Below are 20702 nucleotides of genomic sequence, written 5' to 3'. Positions count from 1 at the left end.
CTCATCTCAGTGGGCCACAAGATTGTTCACTAACCGTGACCTCAGGAATAAGGTTAAATACGTTTAACACATGCTGAATATTTCATAATGAGATATAGAAAGGCATGGGACCACTACCGATGCTATCAAACCTGCTGAGATTTTGCAGCATTTTCTGCTTTTTGCGTCTAACTTGCACATCATTGAACTGTGGGAGGAAACAGGAACACCTTGTGGAAACCCATGCAGAGAAGGGGAGAATGTGCAGATTCCACACAGACAGTGACCCAAGCCGGGAATTGAACCCAGTCCCTGGCGTTGAGCAGCAGTGCGAACCACCATGCCACCTTTGTTGTTTCACAGCGCCAGGTGCCCAGGTTCAATTGTCTCTTGTGTGGAGTTTGCACGTTCCCCCCATGTCCGCATGGGTTTCCTCCAGGTGCCCCAGTTTCTTCCCACAATCCAAACAAGTGTCGGTTAGGTGGATTGGCTGCGTTAAATTGTCCATTAGTGGCCCAAGATGTGTAGGTTTAGTTCATTGGCCATGATAAATTGCCCCTTAGTGTCAGAGTGAATTAGCGGGGCAAATACTTGGGGTAATGGGAATAGGGCCTGAATGAGATTGTTGTTGGTGCAGGCTCAGTGGGCCAAATGGCCTCCCTTATTGTCCATGATTACAATTCAATGAATACAATTATCACACATTGACATTATCAGGTTTGGAAAGGAAAATTTACATTTATATAGCACCTGATATGACCACAGGATCTCTCAAAGTGCTTTATACTTAGCCAATGAGCTAGCTTTTGGAATGCAGTCCCTATTGTAATATAGCAAAGCCAATTTGTGCACAGCAAGCTCCCACCAACAGAAATGTAACAGTGGCCAGATTATGTTTTTATGTGATGTCAGCGTGGAGTTTGCAGGTTCTCCCCATGTCTGCGTGGGTTTCCTGTATGGGAGATGCTCCGGTTTCCTCCCACACACCATGCTAAATTGCCCCTTAGTGTCCAAAGATGTGAGGGTTGGGGGATTAGTGGGGTAAGTACTTGGGGTTACAGGATAGGTTCTGGGTAAGATGTTCTACCAGAGAATCGGAGCACACTCAGTGGGCTGAACAGCCTGCTTCCGCACAGTAGAGAATGCATAAATCTTGGCCGAGACACCTGGGAGAGATTCCCTACTTGTCTTCAAAATAGCGGCCACGGTTTTTTTTTACATTCACCTTCGCAAACAGGTGGGATCTCGCCTTAACATCTCGTCAAAAAGAGGCTGAGACACTGCAACACTCCCTCAGGTAGTGGGTTAAAATTATCACTGTCGTGGGGCTCTGGTCGTTCTGGGCCCCACGAAAGATAGTGCTTACATTTAAGTAGCACCAGTCCCATCACACAAACCTGCCTCCCATCCATTGACTCTGTCTACGCTTTCCGCTGCCTTGGAAAAGCAGTCAGCATAATCAAGAACCCCACGTTTCCTATCTCTCTTCCACCTTCTTCAGTCGGGAAAAAGATACAAAAGTCTGAGGTCACATACCAACCGACTCAGAACAGCTTCTTCCCTGCTGCCTTCAGACTTTTGAATGAACCTGCCTTATATTAAGCTGATCTTTTTCTACACCCTAGCTATGACTGTAACATGAAATTCTTGCACCATCGCCTTTCCTTTTCCCCAATGTACTCTATGAATGGTATGCTTTGTATAGCACTCAAGAGACAATGTTTTTCACTGCTGTAGTTGTGCCGTGGTAGGTTACAGTTCATTGAGGGAGCCTGAGTAGCTTTTACAAACATGGTATAGCTTTGAGCTTGACAGTAATCATAGAATTATAGAATCCTACAGTGCACAAGGAGGCCATTCAAGCCATCGAGTCTGCACTAACCACAATCCCATATAGAATCCCTGCACTGCAGAAGTAAGCCATTCGGCCCATCGAGTCTGCACTGACTCTCCAACAGAGCACCTCACCCAGGTCCTATCCTTGTAACCCCACATATTTACCCTGCCTATCCACCTAATCAACACATCTCAGGACACTAAGGGGCAATTTAGCACGGCCAATCCACCTAATCTGCACATCTTTGGACTGTGGGAGGAAACTGTAGCACCCGGAGTAAATCTATGCAGACACAAGGAGATCATGCAAACTCCACACAGATTCCCACTTGCCGGGAATCGAACCCGGGTCCCTGGCACTGTGAGATAGTGCTAACCACTTTGCCACTGTCCTGCCCACACATGATGGTAGAGGCTCCAACATTCTCCCCATCAAATGGCTGACCAAGTTTGATTTGATTTATTATTGTCACATGTACTGAGGATACAGTGAAAAGTATTGTTTCTTGCACACTATACAAAGCATACCATTCATAGAGGACATGGGGGGAAAAGGAGAGGTGCAGAATGTAGTGTTACAGTTACAGGTAGGTTGAAGAGGTAGATTAGCTTAATATAAGTTAGGTTTATTCAAAGGTTTGATGGCAGCAGGGAAGAAACTGTTCTTGAATCAGTTGGTATGTGATATCAGACTTTTGTATCTTTTTTCTGATGGAAAAAGTTGGAAGAGAGAATGTCCGGGGTATTTGGGAGTCCTTGATTATGTTGGCTGCTTTTCCACGGCAGTGGAACGTGTAGACGGAGTCAATGGATGGGAGGCTGGTTTGTGTGATGGATGGGGCTTTGTTCACAACACTGTAGTTTTTTGCGGTCTTGGTCAGACCAGGAGCCATACCAAGCTGTGATATATTTGGAAAGGATGCTTTCTATGGTGCATCTGTAAAAATTCTCCCACTCTTACCATCTGCCATGCCACAGGATGTCTTGTAATGTACAAAGACACAATTTGTCCTCAGCAAGCCCCTACTCATACCACCTGCCACTGATGTGCATTGAAAGGATTTACAGGTTGATATTAAAGCTGCTATGTTGTGAACGCACCTCCGTGAGTTATCAAGCAGGCAACTGGGGGATTTTCACAGTAACTTCATTGTGGTATTAATGTAAGCTGACTTGTGACGCTAATAAATAAAACTTTAAACTAAAGGGTTTTGGGGATAGTGGATGTAAAGTGCATTGAAGTGTCCAATCAGCCATGACTCTGTGCAGATTCTGCACATTCTCCTTCTGTCTATGTGGATTTCCTCTGGGTGCTCTGGTATCCTCCCACAGTAGCCATGATGTGGGTATGCCGGCGTTGGACTGGCGTAAACACAGTAAAAAGTCTGACAACACCAGGTTTTAGTCCAACCTATTTATTTGATAATATACTCAGAAGCTTTCGGGGTTAGCCCCTTCGTCAGGTGAATGGAGAGTTCTGGCCTCAGACAGAGCATATACAGCACAGACAGTTTAGAGATTACTGATTAGAATGCGAATCCTTACACCTAACCTGCTGTTCAAGACCTGAAGTGGTTGATAATGTGAGTGGAAGGAGCACTGATCACAGTTTAAAGAGATGTGTATTGTCTCCAGACAGTACAGTAAGTGAGGTTTTGCAAACCCAGGCAAGTCACGGGGGTTACAGATAGTGCGACATGAACCCAAGATCCCTGTTGAGACCGTCCTCATGTGTGCTGATAGCCAAGTTCCGCACACATGAGGACGGTCTCAACAGGGATCTTGGGTTCATGTCGCACTATCTGTAACCCCCGTGACTTGCCTGGGTTTGCAAAACCTCATTTACTGTACTGTCTGGAGACAATACACATCTCTTTAAACTGTGATCAGTGCTCCTTCCACTCACATTGTCAGCCACTTCAGGTCTTGAACAGCAGGTTAGGTGTAAGGATTCGCATTCTAATCAGTAATCTCTAAATTGTCTGTGCTTTATATGCTCTGTCTGAGGCCAGAACTCTCCATTCACCTGACGAAGGGGCTAACCCCGAAAGCTTGTGAGTATATTATCAAATAAATAGGTTGGACTAAAACCTGGTGTTGTCAGACTTTTTACTGTATCCTCCCACAGTCCAGAGATGTGTAGGTTAGGCCTCTTTTAGGGCAAACCAAATAAACCAACTCAAATTAACTCAGGAATAAAATAAAAGGTGCAGCTCCCCAAAAGGAGGGGGACCAGCCCGAACAGAAGTACAAAGGAATCTTAAAACATCAAATGATAATGTTATTATCGGGGTCTAAAATGCACCCCATCCCCTGCAGTGCCCAACGGACGCGGAAGGCAGATGTATAGGCCATGCTACATTGCCCCTTAATGTACAAAGATGTGGGTTAGGTGGATTGTCCATGCTAAATTGCCCCTTAGTGTCCAGATATGTGGGTTAGGTTGATTGGTCATACTAAATGTACCTTTAGTGTCCAAAGATGTGCAGGTTAGTTGGATTGCTATGCTAAATTGCCCCTTAGCGTCCAAGGATGTTGAGGTTGGGTGGGTTGGCTATGCTAAATTGCCCCTTAGTGTCCAAGGATGTTCAGGTTGGGTGGATTGCCCCTTAGTATCAAGGGGATTAGTAAATATGTGGGGTTACAGGAATAGGGTCTGGGTGGGATTGTTGTTGGTGCAGGTTTGATGGACCGAATGCCTTCCTTTGCACTGTAGGGATTCTATGATCCGTCCCCTTATGTGGCTTCAAAGTGTGGCATCTTGATAAGGCCTTGGGAAACAGACCATTAAAATCCCTGCCGACATTAATCAAATGCACACACAACTTTAATGCTTTAAGAGGTCGGTTGGCCTCGACTTCCGGTCACGCCCATGCCGCAACTGGATTGGCTCACGTGCTGAACGGGGCGGTCATCTGATTGGTTGAGGAATCTGTCAATCACACCGCACTGCCAGCGCTGACCGCCATCTTGTTTGCTCCATGTTGTTAGGCGTGTCTATTTACCTCCGAGCACTCTTAAAAGGCCTTGAACGCGACCGTAATGGTTCCTTTTCTTTTTATTAAATACAGTATTTGTTTCTTTGCGGACTCTGATCCCCGAGGCGGCCTCTTGTTTAGTTCTCGCTACGCTCTTGTACCGCTGTGTAAGTGTTCCCCCCCTTTCTCCAGGCCTCTGGTCCGCCTCTATCTTGCTTCCGGCCGGAACCTCCTAAGCGGAAACGGAAGGTTCCTCTTGCGTCAAGTACAAGTGAATGTTCTGTCTGGGAGTTCTCCGTGCTGCATTTTTCAGCTGGTCGATAATATAGCGAACAAGGAAGTAGAAAACAAGGAAAACAATCAGCGAAATGGCGATCATACTTGCTGCCTTCAACAAAAACAAAACAAACACAACCCTTACATTTCTGAAAATTCATAGAATCTCTACAGTGCAGAAGGAGGCTCATCAGCCCATCAAGTTTGCCTTGACCACAATCCTACTCAGGCCCTAACTTTGGACATGAAGGGGCAATTTAGCATGGCCAATCCATCTAACCTACATATCATTGGACACTAAGGGACAATTTAAAATGGCCAATCCACCTAAACTGCACATCTTTAGACTGTGGGAGGAAACTGGAGCACCCGGAGAAACCCACGCAGACACAGGGTGAATGTGCAGACTCTGCCGAGATATTGACCCAAGGCCAGAATTGAACTGGGGTCCCTGGCGCTGTGAGGCAGCAGTGCTGACCACCGTGCTGCCCCACATAGTTCTTGTGTAGTGAACTATCTTTCTTCCTCCCATATCCCCCAGCTGTTGATCATTATTCTACTGTACAAATCTCTCCAGACCACTGCAAGCCGAAGCCAAACATGAACAGTGAAAGCAGACTATCTGCAATGGGGGTGCCTCACAGCACCAGGGACCCGGGTGCAATCTGACCTTGGGTGACTATCTGTGCGGAGTCTACACATTCATCTGTGCCTGCATGGATTTCCTCTGGGTGCTCCAGCTGACTCCCATATTCCAAAGATGTGTAGGTTAGGTGGATTGGCCATGCTAAATTGCCTCTTAGTGTCCCGAGATGTGCGGGTTAGGTGGATTAGTCATGCTGAATTGCCCCTTAGCGTCCAAAGATATGCAGGTTAAGTGAGTTGGCCATGCTAAATTGCCCCTTAGTGTCCAAAGACGTGCAAGTTAGGTGGATTGGCCATGCTAAATTGCCCCTTAGTGTCCAAAGACGTGCAAGTTAGGTGGAGTGGCCATGCTAAATTGTCCCTTAGTGTCAGGGGGACTAGCAGAGTAAATGCATGGGATTATGGGAATTGGGCCTGGGTGAGATTATGGTTGTTGTGGAGTTGATGGGCCGAATGGCCCCGTTCTGCACTACAGGAGTTCTGTGGTTCTAAAACACCATGGAGTGTCCTGCTCCAGGCTCAGACAAGACCCCTCCTGCCAGGTGTACCGTTCAATGGTGCCTGCTACCACCCCCAAAACCTTTAACTGTCTTGTCAGGGTGACCAATTGCCCTGTACTCCAAATACTTGCGCTTTATTTTGACCATTTATCCTGTGTCCCATCATCTGTCCCATGGTTGAGGTGTCACCCACGTTATTTATTTACTTGCAGATCAGTTGGTCACCCTGATGTCAATCAGCTAACTTGCCCTTGAGTATATTCAATGATGGAGTCTGCATTGGGTGAGAGAATTCCACTCACTATATGATATGACCCTCTGAGAAACAGTTATTCTCCTCATCACGTTCTTAACGCAGAGGCTGTGTCCTAGTTTCAGATTTCTCCGGCATCTACCCTGTCAAGCCCCCTAAGGATCTTGTATGTTTCAATATGAACACGTCTATATTCTTTGAAATACTAGTGGGTCCAGGCCTAACCTTTCATAGAGTCATGTAGTGCAGTGAAGGCCCTTTGGCCCCATCAAGTCTGCACCAACAATAACTACCACTAAAGGCATGCTAATCCCATTTTAAGGCCATAAGATATAGGAGCAGACTTAAGCCATTCGGCCTATCAAATCTGCCCCACCATTCAATCGTGGGTGATATGATTCTCATCATTTGGAGATGCCAGCGTCAGACTGGGGTAAACACAGTAAGAAGTCTCACAACACCAGGTTAAAGTCCAATAGGTTTATTTGATAGTAACCCCAGAAGCTTTCGGGGTTTGCCCCAGGTGAGTGGAGAGTTCTGGTTTCAAACAGAGCATATAAAAGGCACACACAGTTTACAGAATACTGATTAGAATGCGAGTCTTTACAGCTAACCTGCTATTCAAGTGTTAAAGGTGCAGTCAATGTGAGTGGAGATAGCATCAGGCACAGGTTAAAGAGATGTGTATTGTCTCCAGACAGGACAGTTAGTGAGATTTTACAAGCCCAAGCAAGTCATGGGGGTTACAGATAGTGCGACATGAACCCCAGATCCTGGTTCAGGCCGTCCACGTGTGCGGAGCTTGGTTATCAGTCTCTGCTCAGCAATTCTGCGCTGTCGTGTGTTGTGAACGCCGCCTTGGAGAATGCTTACCTAAAGATCAGAGGCCAAATGCCCATGACCGCTCGAGTGTTCGCCAACAGGGAGGGAATAGTCTTGCCTGGTGATTGTCGAGCGATGTTCATTCATCCGTTGTCGTAGCTTCTGCTTGGTCACCCCAATGTACCATGCCTCGGGACATCCTTTCCTGCAGTGTGTCAGGTAGACAACGTTGGCCGAGTGGAAGAGTATGTGCCGCGTACCTGGTGGATGGTATTCTCATGTGAGCTAATGGCATTTGTGTCGATGATCCAGCACTTCTTGCAGAGGTTGCTGTGGCAGGGTTTTGTGGTGTCGTGGCCACTGTTCTCCTGAAGGCAGTACCATCTTTACACACAGCAAGTTCTCACCAATAGCATGAGATATGGACCAGATCACCTGTTAGACCATAAGACCAATGCACCCTATGGTCATGGGCATTCGGCCTCTGATTTTGGGGTAAGCGTTCTCCAAGGTGGCCTTCATGACACACGACAGCACAGAGTCACTGAGCAGAGATTGATAGCCAAGTTCAGCACACATGAGGACAGTCTCAACAGCGATCTTGGGTTCATGTCACACCATCTGTAACCGAGAAATCTCAGTAAAAAGTCTGACAACACCAGGTTTTAGTCCAACCTATTTATTTGATAATATTCTCACAAGCTTTCGAGGGGTTACCCTCTTCGTCAGGTGAATGGAGAGTTCTGGCCTCAGACAGAGCATATAAAGCACAGACAGTTTATATGTGCTTTATATGTGTTTATATGTGCTTTATATGCTCTGTCTGAGGCCAGAACTCTCCATTCACCTGACGAAGAGGGTAACCCCTCGAAAGCTTGTGAGAATATTATCAAATAAATAGGTTGGACTAAAACCTGGTGTTGTCAGACTTTTTACTGTGTTTACGCCAGTCCAACGCCAGCATACCCACATCATGACCGAGAAATCTGCCAGAGAAATCTGAAACTAGGACACAGCCTCTGCGTTAAGAATGTGATGAGGAGAATAACTCTTTCTCAGAGGGTCATATCATATACTGAGTGGTATTCTCTTGCCCAATTTCACTTGGGAGATCCCCTTTTAACATTGAAATCTGGTATCTGGCTCCTTTGAAGTGATTTGATTGACAGGTTGGATCCATTACCCATGAGTCAGGAGCTTTGTTTTGATTTTCCCTTCACCTTGAGCATCTTGAGTGCTTTCTAAACATTGTGGCTCAGAAAGAAGAACTGAAATCTCAGGGTCCAAACCTGAATCAAAGGTAGATTGTTTATAAACATTGGGGTCAGGAACAAATTTAAATGGTTAAGGTGTGTGAACCAAGACGTATGCGGCTCAGTGGTTAGTACTGCTGCCTCACAGCGTCAGGGACCCGGGTTCAATTCCAGCCTTGGGTCACTGTCTGTGTGGAATTTACATATTCTCCCCATGTCTGCGTGGGTTTCCTCCAGGTGCCCTGGTTTCCTCCCACAGTCCAAAGATGTGTGGGTTAACGGGATTGGCCATGCTATATTGCCCCTTAGTGTCCAAAGATGTGTGGGTTAGGTGAATTGGCCATGCTAAATTGCCCTTTAGTGTCCAAAAATGTGCAGGTTAGGTGGATTGGCCATGATAAATTGCCCCTTAGTGTCCAAAAATGTGCGGGTTAGGTGGATTAGCCATGTCAAATTGCCCCTTAGTGTCCAAAGATGTGTGGGTTAGGTGAATTGGCCGTGCTAAATTGCCCTTTAGTGTCCAAAAATGTGCAGGTTAGGTGGATTGGCCATGTCAAATTGCCGCTTAATGTCCAAAGATGTGTGGATTAGGGGGATTGGCCACGCTAAATTGCCCTTAGTGTCAGGGGACTTAGTGGACTACCTACAAGAAGTTACAGAGATAGAGTCTGGGTGGGATTGTTGTCGGTGCAGATTAGATGGGCCGAATGGCCTCCTTAACTGTAGGTATTCTGTGAATCCCACCTGAGAAGTGATGCTAATGCCAGCAGGAAACACTCTGTCCAGAGACTTAGTGCAGACGGGAGAATCATAGAATCCCTATGGTGCAGAAGGTTGCCATTCGGCCTATCGAATCTGTGCTGTTCACAATCCCACCCATGCTCTATTCCCATAATACCATGCATTTACCCTGCTAATCCCCCTGACACTAAGGGACAATGTAGCATGGCCAATCCATCTAACACGCACATCTTTGGACACTAAGGCGCAATTTAGCATGGCCAATCCACCTAATCTGCATAATTTTGGACAGTAAAGGGTAATTTAGCATGACCAATCCACGTAATCTGCATATCTTTGGACAGTAAGGGGTAAATTAGCATGACCAATCCACCTGACCTACACATCTTTGGACACTAACAGGTAATTAAGCATGGCCAATCCACCTAACTCACACATCTTTGGACTGTGGGAGGAAACCCATGCAGACAAGGGGAGAACCTGCAAACTCCACACAGACAGTGAGTGACCTGAGGTCAGAATTGAACCCGTGTCCCTGGCACTGTGAGGCTGCAGTGCTAACCACTGTGCCACCGTGCCGCTGTGCTGCCCCGTTGATCAGCTTTATCAGTTTTAAGGAGCATCTTAAAGTAGGCCATTCAGCTCTTTGAGCCTGCTGTACTAGTCAGTAAGCTCATGGCTGATCTGATCTTGACCTCTGATCCACTCTCCTGCCTGTTCCTCCTCTTGTTGTTCAACAACTGATTCTCCAGGATGCTGCCTGGGATGGAGCATTGAAGTTGTGAAGAGAGGTTGGGTAGGCTTGGGTTTTTGTTGGAACAGAGAAGATTGAGGGGCAACCTGATCAAGGTGTTCAAGATTATGAGGGGCGTGGACAGAGTGGATAGGGAGCAGCTGTTCCTCTTAGGTGAAGGGTCAGTCACCAGGGGACACAGGTTCAAGGTGAGGGGCAGGAGGTTTAGGGAGAGATGTGAGGAATTTTTTTTTATCCAGAGGATGGTGAGGGTCTGGAATGTGCTGCCTGGGAGGGTGGTGGAGGTGGGATGCCTCACATCCTTTAAAAAGTATCTGGATGAGCACTTGGCATGTCTTAACATTCAGGGCTATGGGCCAAATGCTGGCAGATGGGATTAGGTGGGAGTTCAGGGGCAGAATTCTCCGGCCGTGCTGGTCTAAAAGCTGGAAATTCCTGTTCAAATGTTTCATATTGTCTGCAACCCGCTCATTAAAATTCCAGTGGAAGTGGGCAGGATGGGAGAATTCCAGCCCAGCTGTTTCTGATGTGTCAGTGAGGATCTGATGGGCCTCTTCTGCCCTCTATGATTCTGTGATCTTTAACTTCTCCCTGGGGTAGAGAACTCCAAAGATTCATAACCATCCGGGGAAAGAAATTCCTCCTCAATCTCTGTCTTAAACAAGGCCCCCCCAGTAGTTGTAGATTCCCACACAATGGGGTAAAGGGAAGGAATTCCAGAGCTAAGGGCGTAGTAGGAAAAGGCTTCTAGCACCTTCACCTCATAACCAGCCAATGCTGCCACGTAAATAAATTAGCAAGTGCATAGTTAGTTATAAAAGACTAAACAACATCTCCACTGGGGGAAATCTATCAACAATCTCACTAAATGTGTATACACTCCCACACATGCAAGTTTAAAAAAGAACTACTGTAAATTTGCACTAGCTCATTTTAAAACAATTCCACTTAATCTGGCTCAAACGGGAATGAACCAGTTCAACTGGAAATAAGGCATATCTCACTTTGCAATAAGAGAAACATGATACTCACAAGTGCCAATCTGAATAGCAGTTGAGGATGCTATTGATGGAATGTTCTAGCACAATTCCGTGGGCAGCCCTTGGTGACAGAACCCTCCAGTGTCACAATCGCAGAATGAAATCCGTCAAATCAGGTTTTGATTTGATTTATTATTGTCACATGTATTAACATACAGTGAAAATATTGTTTCTTGTGCATGCCATTCATAGAGAAGGAAATGAGAGAGTGCAGAATGTAATGTTACAGTCATAGCTAGGGTGTAGAGAAAGATCAACTTAATGCAAGGTAGGTTAATTCAAAAGCCTGACGGCTTGAGTTGGTTGGTACGTGACCTCAGACTTTTGTATCTTTTTCCCGACGTAAGAAGGTGGAAGAGAAAATGTCCAGGGCGCATGGGGTCCTTAATTATGCTGGCTGCTCTTCCGAGGCATTGGGACGTGCAGACAAAGTCAGTGGATGGGAGGCTGGATTGAGTGATGGATTGGGCTACATTCACAACCTTTTGTAGTTTCTTGTGGTCTTGGGCAGAGCAGGAGCCATATCAAGCTGTGATATAACCAGAAAGAATGCTTTCTATGGTGCATCTGTAAAAGTTGGTGAGAGTCGTAGCTGACATGCCAAATTTCCTTCATCTTCTGAGAAAATAGAGGCGTTGGTAGGCTTTCTGAACTGGTAGGCTTTCTGAAATGTTGGCATGGAGGGACCAGGACAGGTTGTTGGTGATCTGGATAAAAGGCGGGGGGGGGGGGGGGCGGTTTAGAACGGAGTTGAGGAGGAACTTCTTCACTCAAAGGGTGGTGAATCTCTGGAATTCTCTGCCCGTTGAAGTGGTGGAGGCTGCCTTGCTAAATATTTTTAAGACACTGGTTGATGGGTTTTTGATAAGTGAGGGGATTAAGGGTTATGGGGAGAGGGCGGGAAAGTGGAACTGAGCCACGCCAGATCAGCCATGATCTTATTGAATGGTGGGGCAGGCTCGAAGGGCTAGATGGCCTACTCCTGCTCCTATTTCTTATGTTCTTATGACACTTTCTACTTCATCCCCATTGATGTAGAATGGAGATCCCAGAAATTAATCCCCAGGAACTCTGGGATCATATGGTGGGGGTGGGGGGGGGTACATTTTGTACAATCGAGGTTTCTTTCCCTCATTTTCGTATACTTTTGTTTATTGTCAAAATATTACAGATGTACCGTCAAACCAGCCTCCCATCCATTGACTCTGTCTACACTTGCCGCTACCTTGAGAAAAACAGCCAGCATAATCAAGGACCCCATGCATCCTGGACATTATCTCTTCCACCTTCTTCCTTCTGGAAAAAGATACAAAAGTCTGCGGTCATGTACCAACCGACTCAAGAATAGCTTCTTCCCTGCTGCTGTCAGACCTTTGAATGGATCTATGTCGCATTAAGTTGATCTTTCTCTGCACCCTAGCTGCGACTAAGTGGCATGGTGACACAGTGGTTTGTGCTGCTGCCTCACAGCGCCAGGGACCCAGGTTCGATTCCCGTCTTGGGTTATGTCTGTGTGGAGTTTGTATATTCTCCACCTGTCTGCGGAGGTTTCCTCCGGGTGCTCTGGTTTCCTCCCACTGTCCAAAGATGTGCAGGTTAGGTGGATTGGCCATACTAAATTATCCTTCAGTGTACCCAAACTGGTGCCGACTAGGGGATTTTCATAGTAACTTCATTGCAGTGTTAAGGTAAGCCTGCTTGTGACTAATAAATAATTTTAGACTGTAATACTACATTCTGCACTCTCCCCTTTCCTTCTCTTTGTCTGTATCGCGCTCAAGAAACAATACTTTTCAGTGTACACCAATACATGTGACAATAATAAATCAAAAGCATTCTTTCTGGATGTATCACAACTTGGTACGGTGGTGTTGAGGCAAAACCTCCAGAGATATGCCCAACCAGAATTGGCAACTCCAGTTGAGGTGGTCCCTGCAAAGGGGTGAGTATTATTGCTTTGTGGGAGCTTGCTGCGCACAAATTGGCTGCCACTGTCCCCATATTATATCAGTGATTAAGTTCTTCATTGGCTATGAAATGATTTGGGATGTAAGGAGGAGCTATATCAGTGCAGGCTCCCTCTTTTCACGATAACCCTTTTGGCTCTGGTACCTGGAACTCCTCCATTAAAACTCTCCCCGCTCTCTCTCTCAGCACCCTGAGAAATCTCAGATCCCCTCTTTCCAATCAAGCTCTCTGCCAACTCTCCTGACCTCTCGCTCTGTGCTTTGCCATTCCCTTGTATCATTCTGAATTTCCGTCATGGAGTTAACAACCTTAGGGTGGAGGGATAGTTTAAAAATTAAGATCAGCCTGTTAAACGCAAGCTCTTCTATTTGCCTCGAGGTAGGCAAGGGTGTTGCCCACACTAAGATGATACAGTGTCTGGAAGAAATGTACTTTAATCATCTATCTTGTGAGGGATATGTTTAGAATCCAGCTCTGGTTTACCTGATTTTGATTTGATCTGATTTATGATTGTCACATGCATTGGGATACACTGAAAAGTATTGTTTCTTGCACACGCTGCAGACAAAGCATTTTTTAAAAATTTATTTGTGGGACATGAGTGTCGCTGGCTAGGCCAGCATTTATTGCCCATCCCTAGTTGCCCTTGAGAAGGTGGTGGTGAGCTGCTTTAGAACCATAGAACATTACAGCACAGAAACAGGCCTTTTGGCCCTTCTTGGCTGTGCCGAACCATTTTTCTGCCTAATCCCACTGACCTGCACCTGGACCATATCCCTCCACATCCCTCTTATCCATATACCTGTCCAAGATTTTCTTAAATGTTAAAAGTGACCCCACATTTACCACTTCATCTGGCAATCGCTTCTTGAATCTTCTTCAATCGCTGCAGTCCACATGCTGTGGGTTGACCCCAATGCCGTTAGGGAGGAAATTCCAGGATTTTGACTCAGCGACTGTGAAGGAACGGCCAATATATTTCCAACTCAGGGTGGTGAGCGGCTTGGAGGGGAACTTGCAGGTGATGGTGTTCCCATGTATCTGCTGCCCTTGCCTTTCCAGAAGGAAGTGGTCATGGGTTTGGAAGGTGCTGTCTAAGGGTCTTTGGTGAATTGCCGTTCATAGAGTGCATAGAGGAATTGAATTGAATTGATTTGATTTGATTTGCAGTGGCACAGTGGTTAGCACTGCTGCCTCACAGCGCCAGGGACCAGGTTCAATTCCAGTCTTGGGTGTCTGTACACAAAATTGTGTACAGTTTTGGTCATGTGGTTACAGGAAGGATGTAAATAAGGTTGAAAGAGGTGGGGCAGGCTATAAACAAGCAAATAAATGATGCGTGCAGAAACGGAGCGGCGGTAATTATGGGGGATTTCAATCTGCATATTGATTGGTTGACCCAAGTCGGACGCAGTGGGCTTGAGGAAGAGTTCTTGGAATAGTTCTTGGATAGTTTCCTTGAACAGTGTGTGACGGAACCAACGAGGGAACGAGCTATCTTAGGTATGGTGTTGTGTAACGAGGCAGGAAGAATTAGGGATCTTATTGTGAGGGATCATCTTGGGACGAGCGATCATTGTATGGTTGAGTTTTTGATGCAGATGGAGGATGAGAAAGTAGGGTCCCGAACCTGTGTCCTCTGTTTGAACAGAGGGGAGTACAATAGGATGAGAGAGGAGTTGGCAAATGTAGATTGGGGGCGCAGATTGGTTGATAGGAGAGGAACAGTGGAGGATCTTTAAGGAGATCTTTCTCGGTGCTCAGCAGAAATATATTCCGATGGTAAAGAAGGAATGTAGGAGAAGGGATAACCAGCTGTGGTTATCGAAGGAAATAAAGGAGCATATTAAATTAAAAGCTGATGCGATCAGAGTGGCTAAAAGTAATGGGTGAGTAGAAGATTGGGAAAGGTTTAAAAATCAACAAAGTATGACTAAGAAATTGATAAAGAAAGGAAGGATAGACTATGAAGCGAAACTAGCACTAAATATAAAAAAGGACAGTAAGGGTTTTTACAAATATATAAAGAAGAGGAGGCTGGCTAGAGTGAACGTTGGACCCTTAGAGGATGAGAGGGGGGATTTAGTGGTGGGAGATGAGGAAATGGCTGAGGCCTTAAATAAGATTTTTGCCTCGGTCTTCACGGAGGAGGACGCAAATAGTTTGCCGGATATTAAAGATAGAAGGATGGTAGGAGTTGAGGGCCTAAATGCGATTACTGTCACTAAAGAGGTAGTGCTTGATAGACTAACGGGACTGATGGTGGACAAGTCCCTAGGACCGGATGGAATGCATCCCAAGGTTCTGAAGGAAATGGCAGAGGTGATAGTGGATGCCTTAGTGATTATTTACCAAAATTCGCTGGATTCCGGGGAAGTGCCGGAAGATTGGAAAATGGCTAATGTTACGCCGCTGTTTAAAAAAGGTAGCAGACAAAAGGCAGGGAATTATAGGCCGGTTAGTTTAACATCTGTCGTTGGAAAAATGCTTGAATCCGTCATCAAAGAAGAAATAGCGAGGCACCTGGAAAGGAATGGTTTGATAGAGCAGACTCAGCATGGATTCGTTAAGGGGAAGTCGTGTTTGACAAATTTATTGGATTTCTATGTGACTAGTGCAGTAGACAGAGGGGAACTGGTGAATGTGGTGTTTCTAGATTTTCAAAAGGCGTTTGATAAGGTGCCTCACAAAAGGTTGCTTCAGAAGGTTAGGGTGCATGGAGTTGGGGGTAAGGTGTTAGCGTGGATAGAGGATTGGTTGTCTAACAGGAGGCAGAGAGTTGGTATCAATGGGTGCTATTCTGATTGGCGGTTGGTGACTAGTGGAGTGCCGCAGGGATCGGTTCTGCGGCCTCAGCTATTTACCATTTATATAGATGATCTGGAGGAGGGGGCTGAGTGTAGGGTGACGAAATTTGATGACACGAAGATGAGTGGAAAAGCAAATTGCACGGAGGGTGTGGAAAGTCTGCAGAGGGATCTGGATAGGCTGAGCGAGTGGGCGAGGACTGGCAGATGGAGTACAATGTTAGCAAGTGTGAGGTTATCCACTTTGGCAGAAATAATAGTAGGAGGGATTACTATTTAAAGGGCGAAAAGCTGCAGCATGCTACGGTGCAGAGGGACCTGGGGGTCCTTGTGCATGAGTCGCAAAAACCCAGTCTGCAGGTGCAGCAGGTAATCAAGAAGGTGAATGGAATGCTGGCCTTTATAGCGAGGGGGGTAGAATATAAAAGCAGGGAGGTCTTGCTGTAACTGTACAGGGCACTGAGGCCGCAGCTGGAGTACTGTGTGCAGTTTTGGTCACCGTACTTGCGCAAGGATATTTTGGCCTTGGGAGTGCAGAGGAGGTTCACTAGGCTGATATTGGAGATGAGGGGGTTGGACTATGAAGAGAGACTAGATAGACTGGGTCTGTACTCATTGGAGTTTAGAAGGATGAGGGGGGATCTTATAGAGATGTATAAGATAATGAAGGGTATAGATAAGGTAGAGGTAGAGAGATTCTTCCCGCTCAGAAAGGACAGCAGGACTAGAGGGCACAGCCTCAAGATAAAGGGGGGGCAGTTTAGAATGGAGTTGAGGAGGAACTTCTTTACTCAAAGGGTGGTGAATCTCTGGAATTCTCTGCCCATTGAAGTGGTGGAGGCTACCTTGCTAAATATATTTAAGTCATGGGTAGATAGGTTTTTGACAGACAAGGGAATTAAGGGTTATGGGGAGAAAGCGGGAAAGTGGAACTGATCCACTTCAGATCAGCCATGATCTTATTGAATGGCGGGGCAGGCTCGAAGGGCTAGATGGCCTACTCCTGCTCTTATTTCTTATGTTCTTATGTTCTTATGAAAGAGTGCAGAGAAGGTTCACAAGGATGTTGCCGGGACTTGAGAAACTGAGTTACAGAGAGAGATTGAACAGGTTAGGACTTTATTCCCTGAAGCGTAGAAGAGTGAGGGGAGATTTGATAGAGGTGTATAAGATTTTGATGGGTATGGATAGAGTGAATGCAAGCAGGCTTTTTTCACTGAGGCTAGAGGAGGAAAAAAACCAGAGGGCATGGGTTAAGGGTGAAAGGAGAAAAGTTTAAAGGGAATATTGGGGGGGGGGCTTCTTCACGCAGAGAGTGGTGGGAGTGTAGAATGAGCTGCCGGATAAAGTGGTAAATGCGGGGTCACTTTTAACATTTAAGAAAAACTTGGACGGGTTCATGGATGAGAGGGGTGTGGAGAGATATGGTTCAAGTGCAGCTCAGTGGGACTAGGCAAAAAAATGGTTCGGCATAGACAAGAAGGGTCAAAAGGCCTGTTTCTGAGCTGTAATCTTCTATGGTTCTATGGTCTGTCTCTGTGGAGTTTGCACGTTCTCTTCTTGTCTGCGTGGGTTTCCTCCGGGTGCTCCTGTTTCCTCACACACCCAAAGATGTGTGGGTTAGGTTGATTGGCCAGGCTAAGTTGACCCCAGTGTTGGGGGGTTAGCAGGGTAAATATGTGGGGTTAAGGGGATATGACCTGGGTGGGATTGTGGTTGGTGCAAAGTCGATGAGCCGAATGGTCTCTTTTTGCACTATAGGGATTCTATTAATTTATTATTGTCGCATGTGTTGTACAGTGAAAGTATTGTTTCTTGCACGCTGTACAGACAAAACATCTCGTTCAAAGAATACATAGGTGGGAATGAAAGGAGAGAGCATTACAGCCATAGCTAGGGTGCAGAGAAACATTAACTTAAATTATGGTACGTCCATTCAGAAGTCTGACAGCAGCAGGGAAGAAGCTGTTTTTGAGTCAGTTGGTACGTGACCTCAGACTTTTGTATCTTTTTCCCGACGGAAGAAGGTGGAGAGAGAATGTCCAGGGTGCGTGGGATCCTTAATTATTATAGCTGCTTTGTTGAGGCAGCGGAAAGTGTAGACAGTCAATGGATGGGAGGCTGGTTTACGTGATGGGACTGGGCTCTGAACTCAAGGACGCGAATGGCAGCAGAAGCGATGCTGAATAGAAGAAAAGCTTTTTCTCACAGCGAATGGTTAGGATCGGAAGTCTGCAGGAGGCAGATTTAATCGAGGCTTTACAAAGAGGAATTGGATAATCGTTTACAGATTAGATTAGGTAATTGGTATGTTGAGAAATAAATTGGTGGCAGATGCCAAATTGTGATGAGTGTATAAATAAAACAATTGCAGTTCATAACATTGGACAAATAATCATTTAGTGAAAATAATAAAATTATTTCACAATCTCAGTTTATAATTACAATATGCTACAAATTTTTTTAAAGTTTATTTATTAGTGTCACAAGTCGGCTTACATTATCACTGCAATGCAGTTACTGTGAAAAATCCCCTATATGGGTGGCACAGTGGTTAGCATTGCTGCCTCACAGCACCAGGGACTGAGGTTCGATTCCTGGCTTGGGTCATTGTCTGTGCAGACCCTGCATGTTCTCCCTGTGTCTGCATGGAGGTGCTCTGGTTTCCTCCAGGCCAGAGTGTGGTGACTACAGGAATTTCACAGTAACTTCATTGCAGTGTTAATGTAAGCCTACTTGTGACAAATAAATAAGCTTTAACTTTTTTTAGTTGCCACACTCCTGTTCGGGTTACACTGATGGAGAATTTAGCATGGCCAATGCACCCTAACCAGCATGTCTTTTGGACTGTGGGAGGAAACCAGAGCACCCGGAGGAAACCCACGCAGACACAGGGGAATGCAGGTCTTCATGATTTATAGAACAGAAGTCAAAGACCTTTTTAAATGAGCTTTATAAAGTCGGGCTGTCCTGTAGTCTATTCGTTCCATTTGTGGATTAGCAATTCTGTTCCCTAACCCCATCGCACAGGGATAGTGACAATGGAAGGTGGGATCTCTATTCCTGGCTTGGGACAATGTCTGTGCGGAGTATGCACATTCTCCCCGTGTCTGCATGGGTTTCCTCCGGGGGCTCCGGTTTCCTCCCACAGTCTGAAAGATGTGATGGTTAGGGTACACTGGCCATGCTAAATTCTCCCTCAGTGTACCCGAAAGCAGTGCTGGACACTCTGGAGTGGCAACTAGGGGATTTTCACAGCAACTTTATTGCGGTGTTAATGTAAGCCTACTTGTGATGAATAAATAAATAAATCTTGTGGCCGCTGAGATGAAGGGGCCACTCTTGCGGCCCATTTATTAGCCTAAACTGTCCAGCACTGCTTTTGGACTTTGAGGTTTTATGAATGAATCTTGTTGCGGTGCTGCCATTGGATATCAGTGCTGAACGGACTGAATGTTGAAGGTGATGTGCGGGACCCTGAAACTCTCACCTCAGTCCTAAATCACCCACTCCTTACTCTGAGAGTGCGACACATTGTCCTGAAGGGAAATATCAGGGTTAATGAAAGCCTACTTGTGGCACTAATAAATGAACTTTAAACTTTAGCTGGATTGGCCGTCATGAATTGCTCCTTAGTGTCCCAGGATGTGCAGGTTAATTGGATTGCCCATGGTACAATGTGTGGTGTTACGAGGATTGTATCTGGTTGAGATGCTCTATTGGAGAGTCAGTGTGGGACCTGATGGGCCAAATGGCCTCAAAGGACAAAGCAGAGCAAAGAACAGTACAGCACAGGAACAGGCTCTTCAGCCCTTCAAGTTTGCACTGATCATGATGCCTGCCTAAACTAAAACCGTATGCACTTACGGAGTCCGTATCCTTCCATTCCCATCCTATTCCTGTATTCGATTAGATGCCCCTTAAATGCCACCATCGTACCTGCTCCCACCATCTCCCAGATATTCACCACCCTCTGTGTAAAAAAACTTTTCCCCACGCACCTTAAACCTACGTCCCCAGTACTTGACTTTTCTACCCTAGGAAAGAGCATCTGACTACCCACTCTGTCCATGCCACTCATCATCTTTTAAACCTCAATCAGGTCGCCCCTCAACCTCTGTCATTCCTGGGAGAACAAACCCAAGTTTATCCAACCTCCCCTCATAGCTAATACCTTCAGACCTGGCAACATCTTGGGTAAACCTCTTCTGTACTCTCTCTAAAGCATCCACATCCTTTGGTACTGTGATGACCAGAATTGTACACAATATTCCAAATGAGGTCTAACTAAGGTTTTTGAACAGCTGCAGCATGAACTGCCAATGCTCCAACCAATGAAGGTAAGCGTGCCGTATGCCTTCTTGACGACCTGATCCACCTGTGTTACCACTTTCAGTGATCAGTGGAACATGTACACCCAGGTCCCTCTGCCTGTCAATAGTCCTAAGGGTTCTATCATTTACTGTATAATTCCTACATGCCTTTGGACCTTCCAAACTACATTATAAAATCTCTACAGTGCAGAGGGAGGCAATTTGGCCCATCGAGTCTGCACTGAACACAATCCCATCCAGGCCCTATGCCCATAACCCCACATATTTACCCTGATAATCCCTCTGAAACTAGGGTCAATTTAGTATGGCCAATCAATGTAAACCACACATTTTTGGAATGTGGAAGGCAACCGGAGCACCTAGAGGAAACCCACACAGACATGGGAAGAATGTACAAACTCCACATAGACAGTGACCTGAGGCTGGTATTGAACCCAGGTCCCTTGCACTGTGAGGCAGCAGTGCTAACCACTGTGCCGCCCCATCACACTTGTCTCCTTCTGCACTGTGGGGGTC

The sequence above is a fragment of the Carcharhinus amblyrhynchos genome, unplaced genomic scaffold (genome assembly GCF_965287045.1).
Source record: "Carcharhinus amblyrhynchos unplaced genomic scaffold, sCarAmb.v2.hapA scaffold_37, whole genome shotgun sequence".
NCBI classification, from domain to species: domain Eukaryota; kingdom Metazoa; phylum Chordata; class Chondrichthyes; order Carcharhiniformes; family Carcharhinidae; genus Carcharhinus; species Carcharhinus amblyrhynchos.
The sequence above is the reverse complement of the archived record's forward strand: the minus strand, read 5'-3'. Positions refer to the sequence as shown.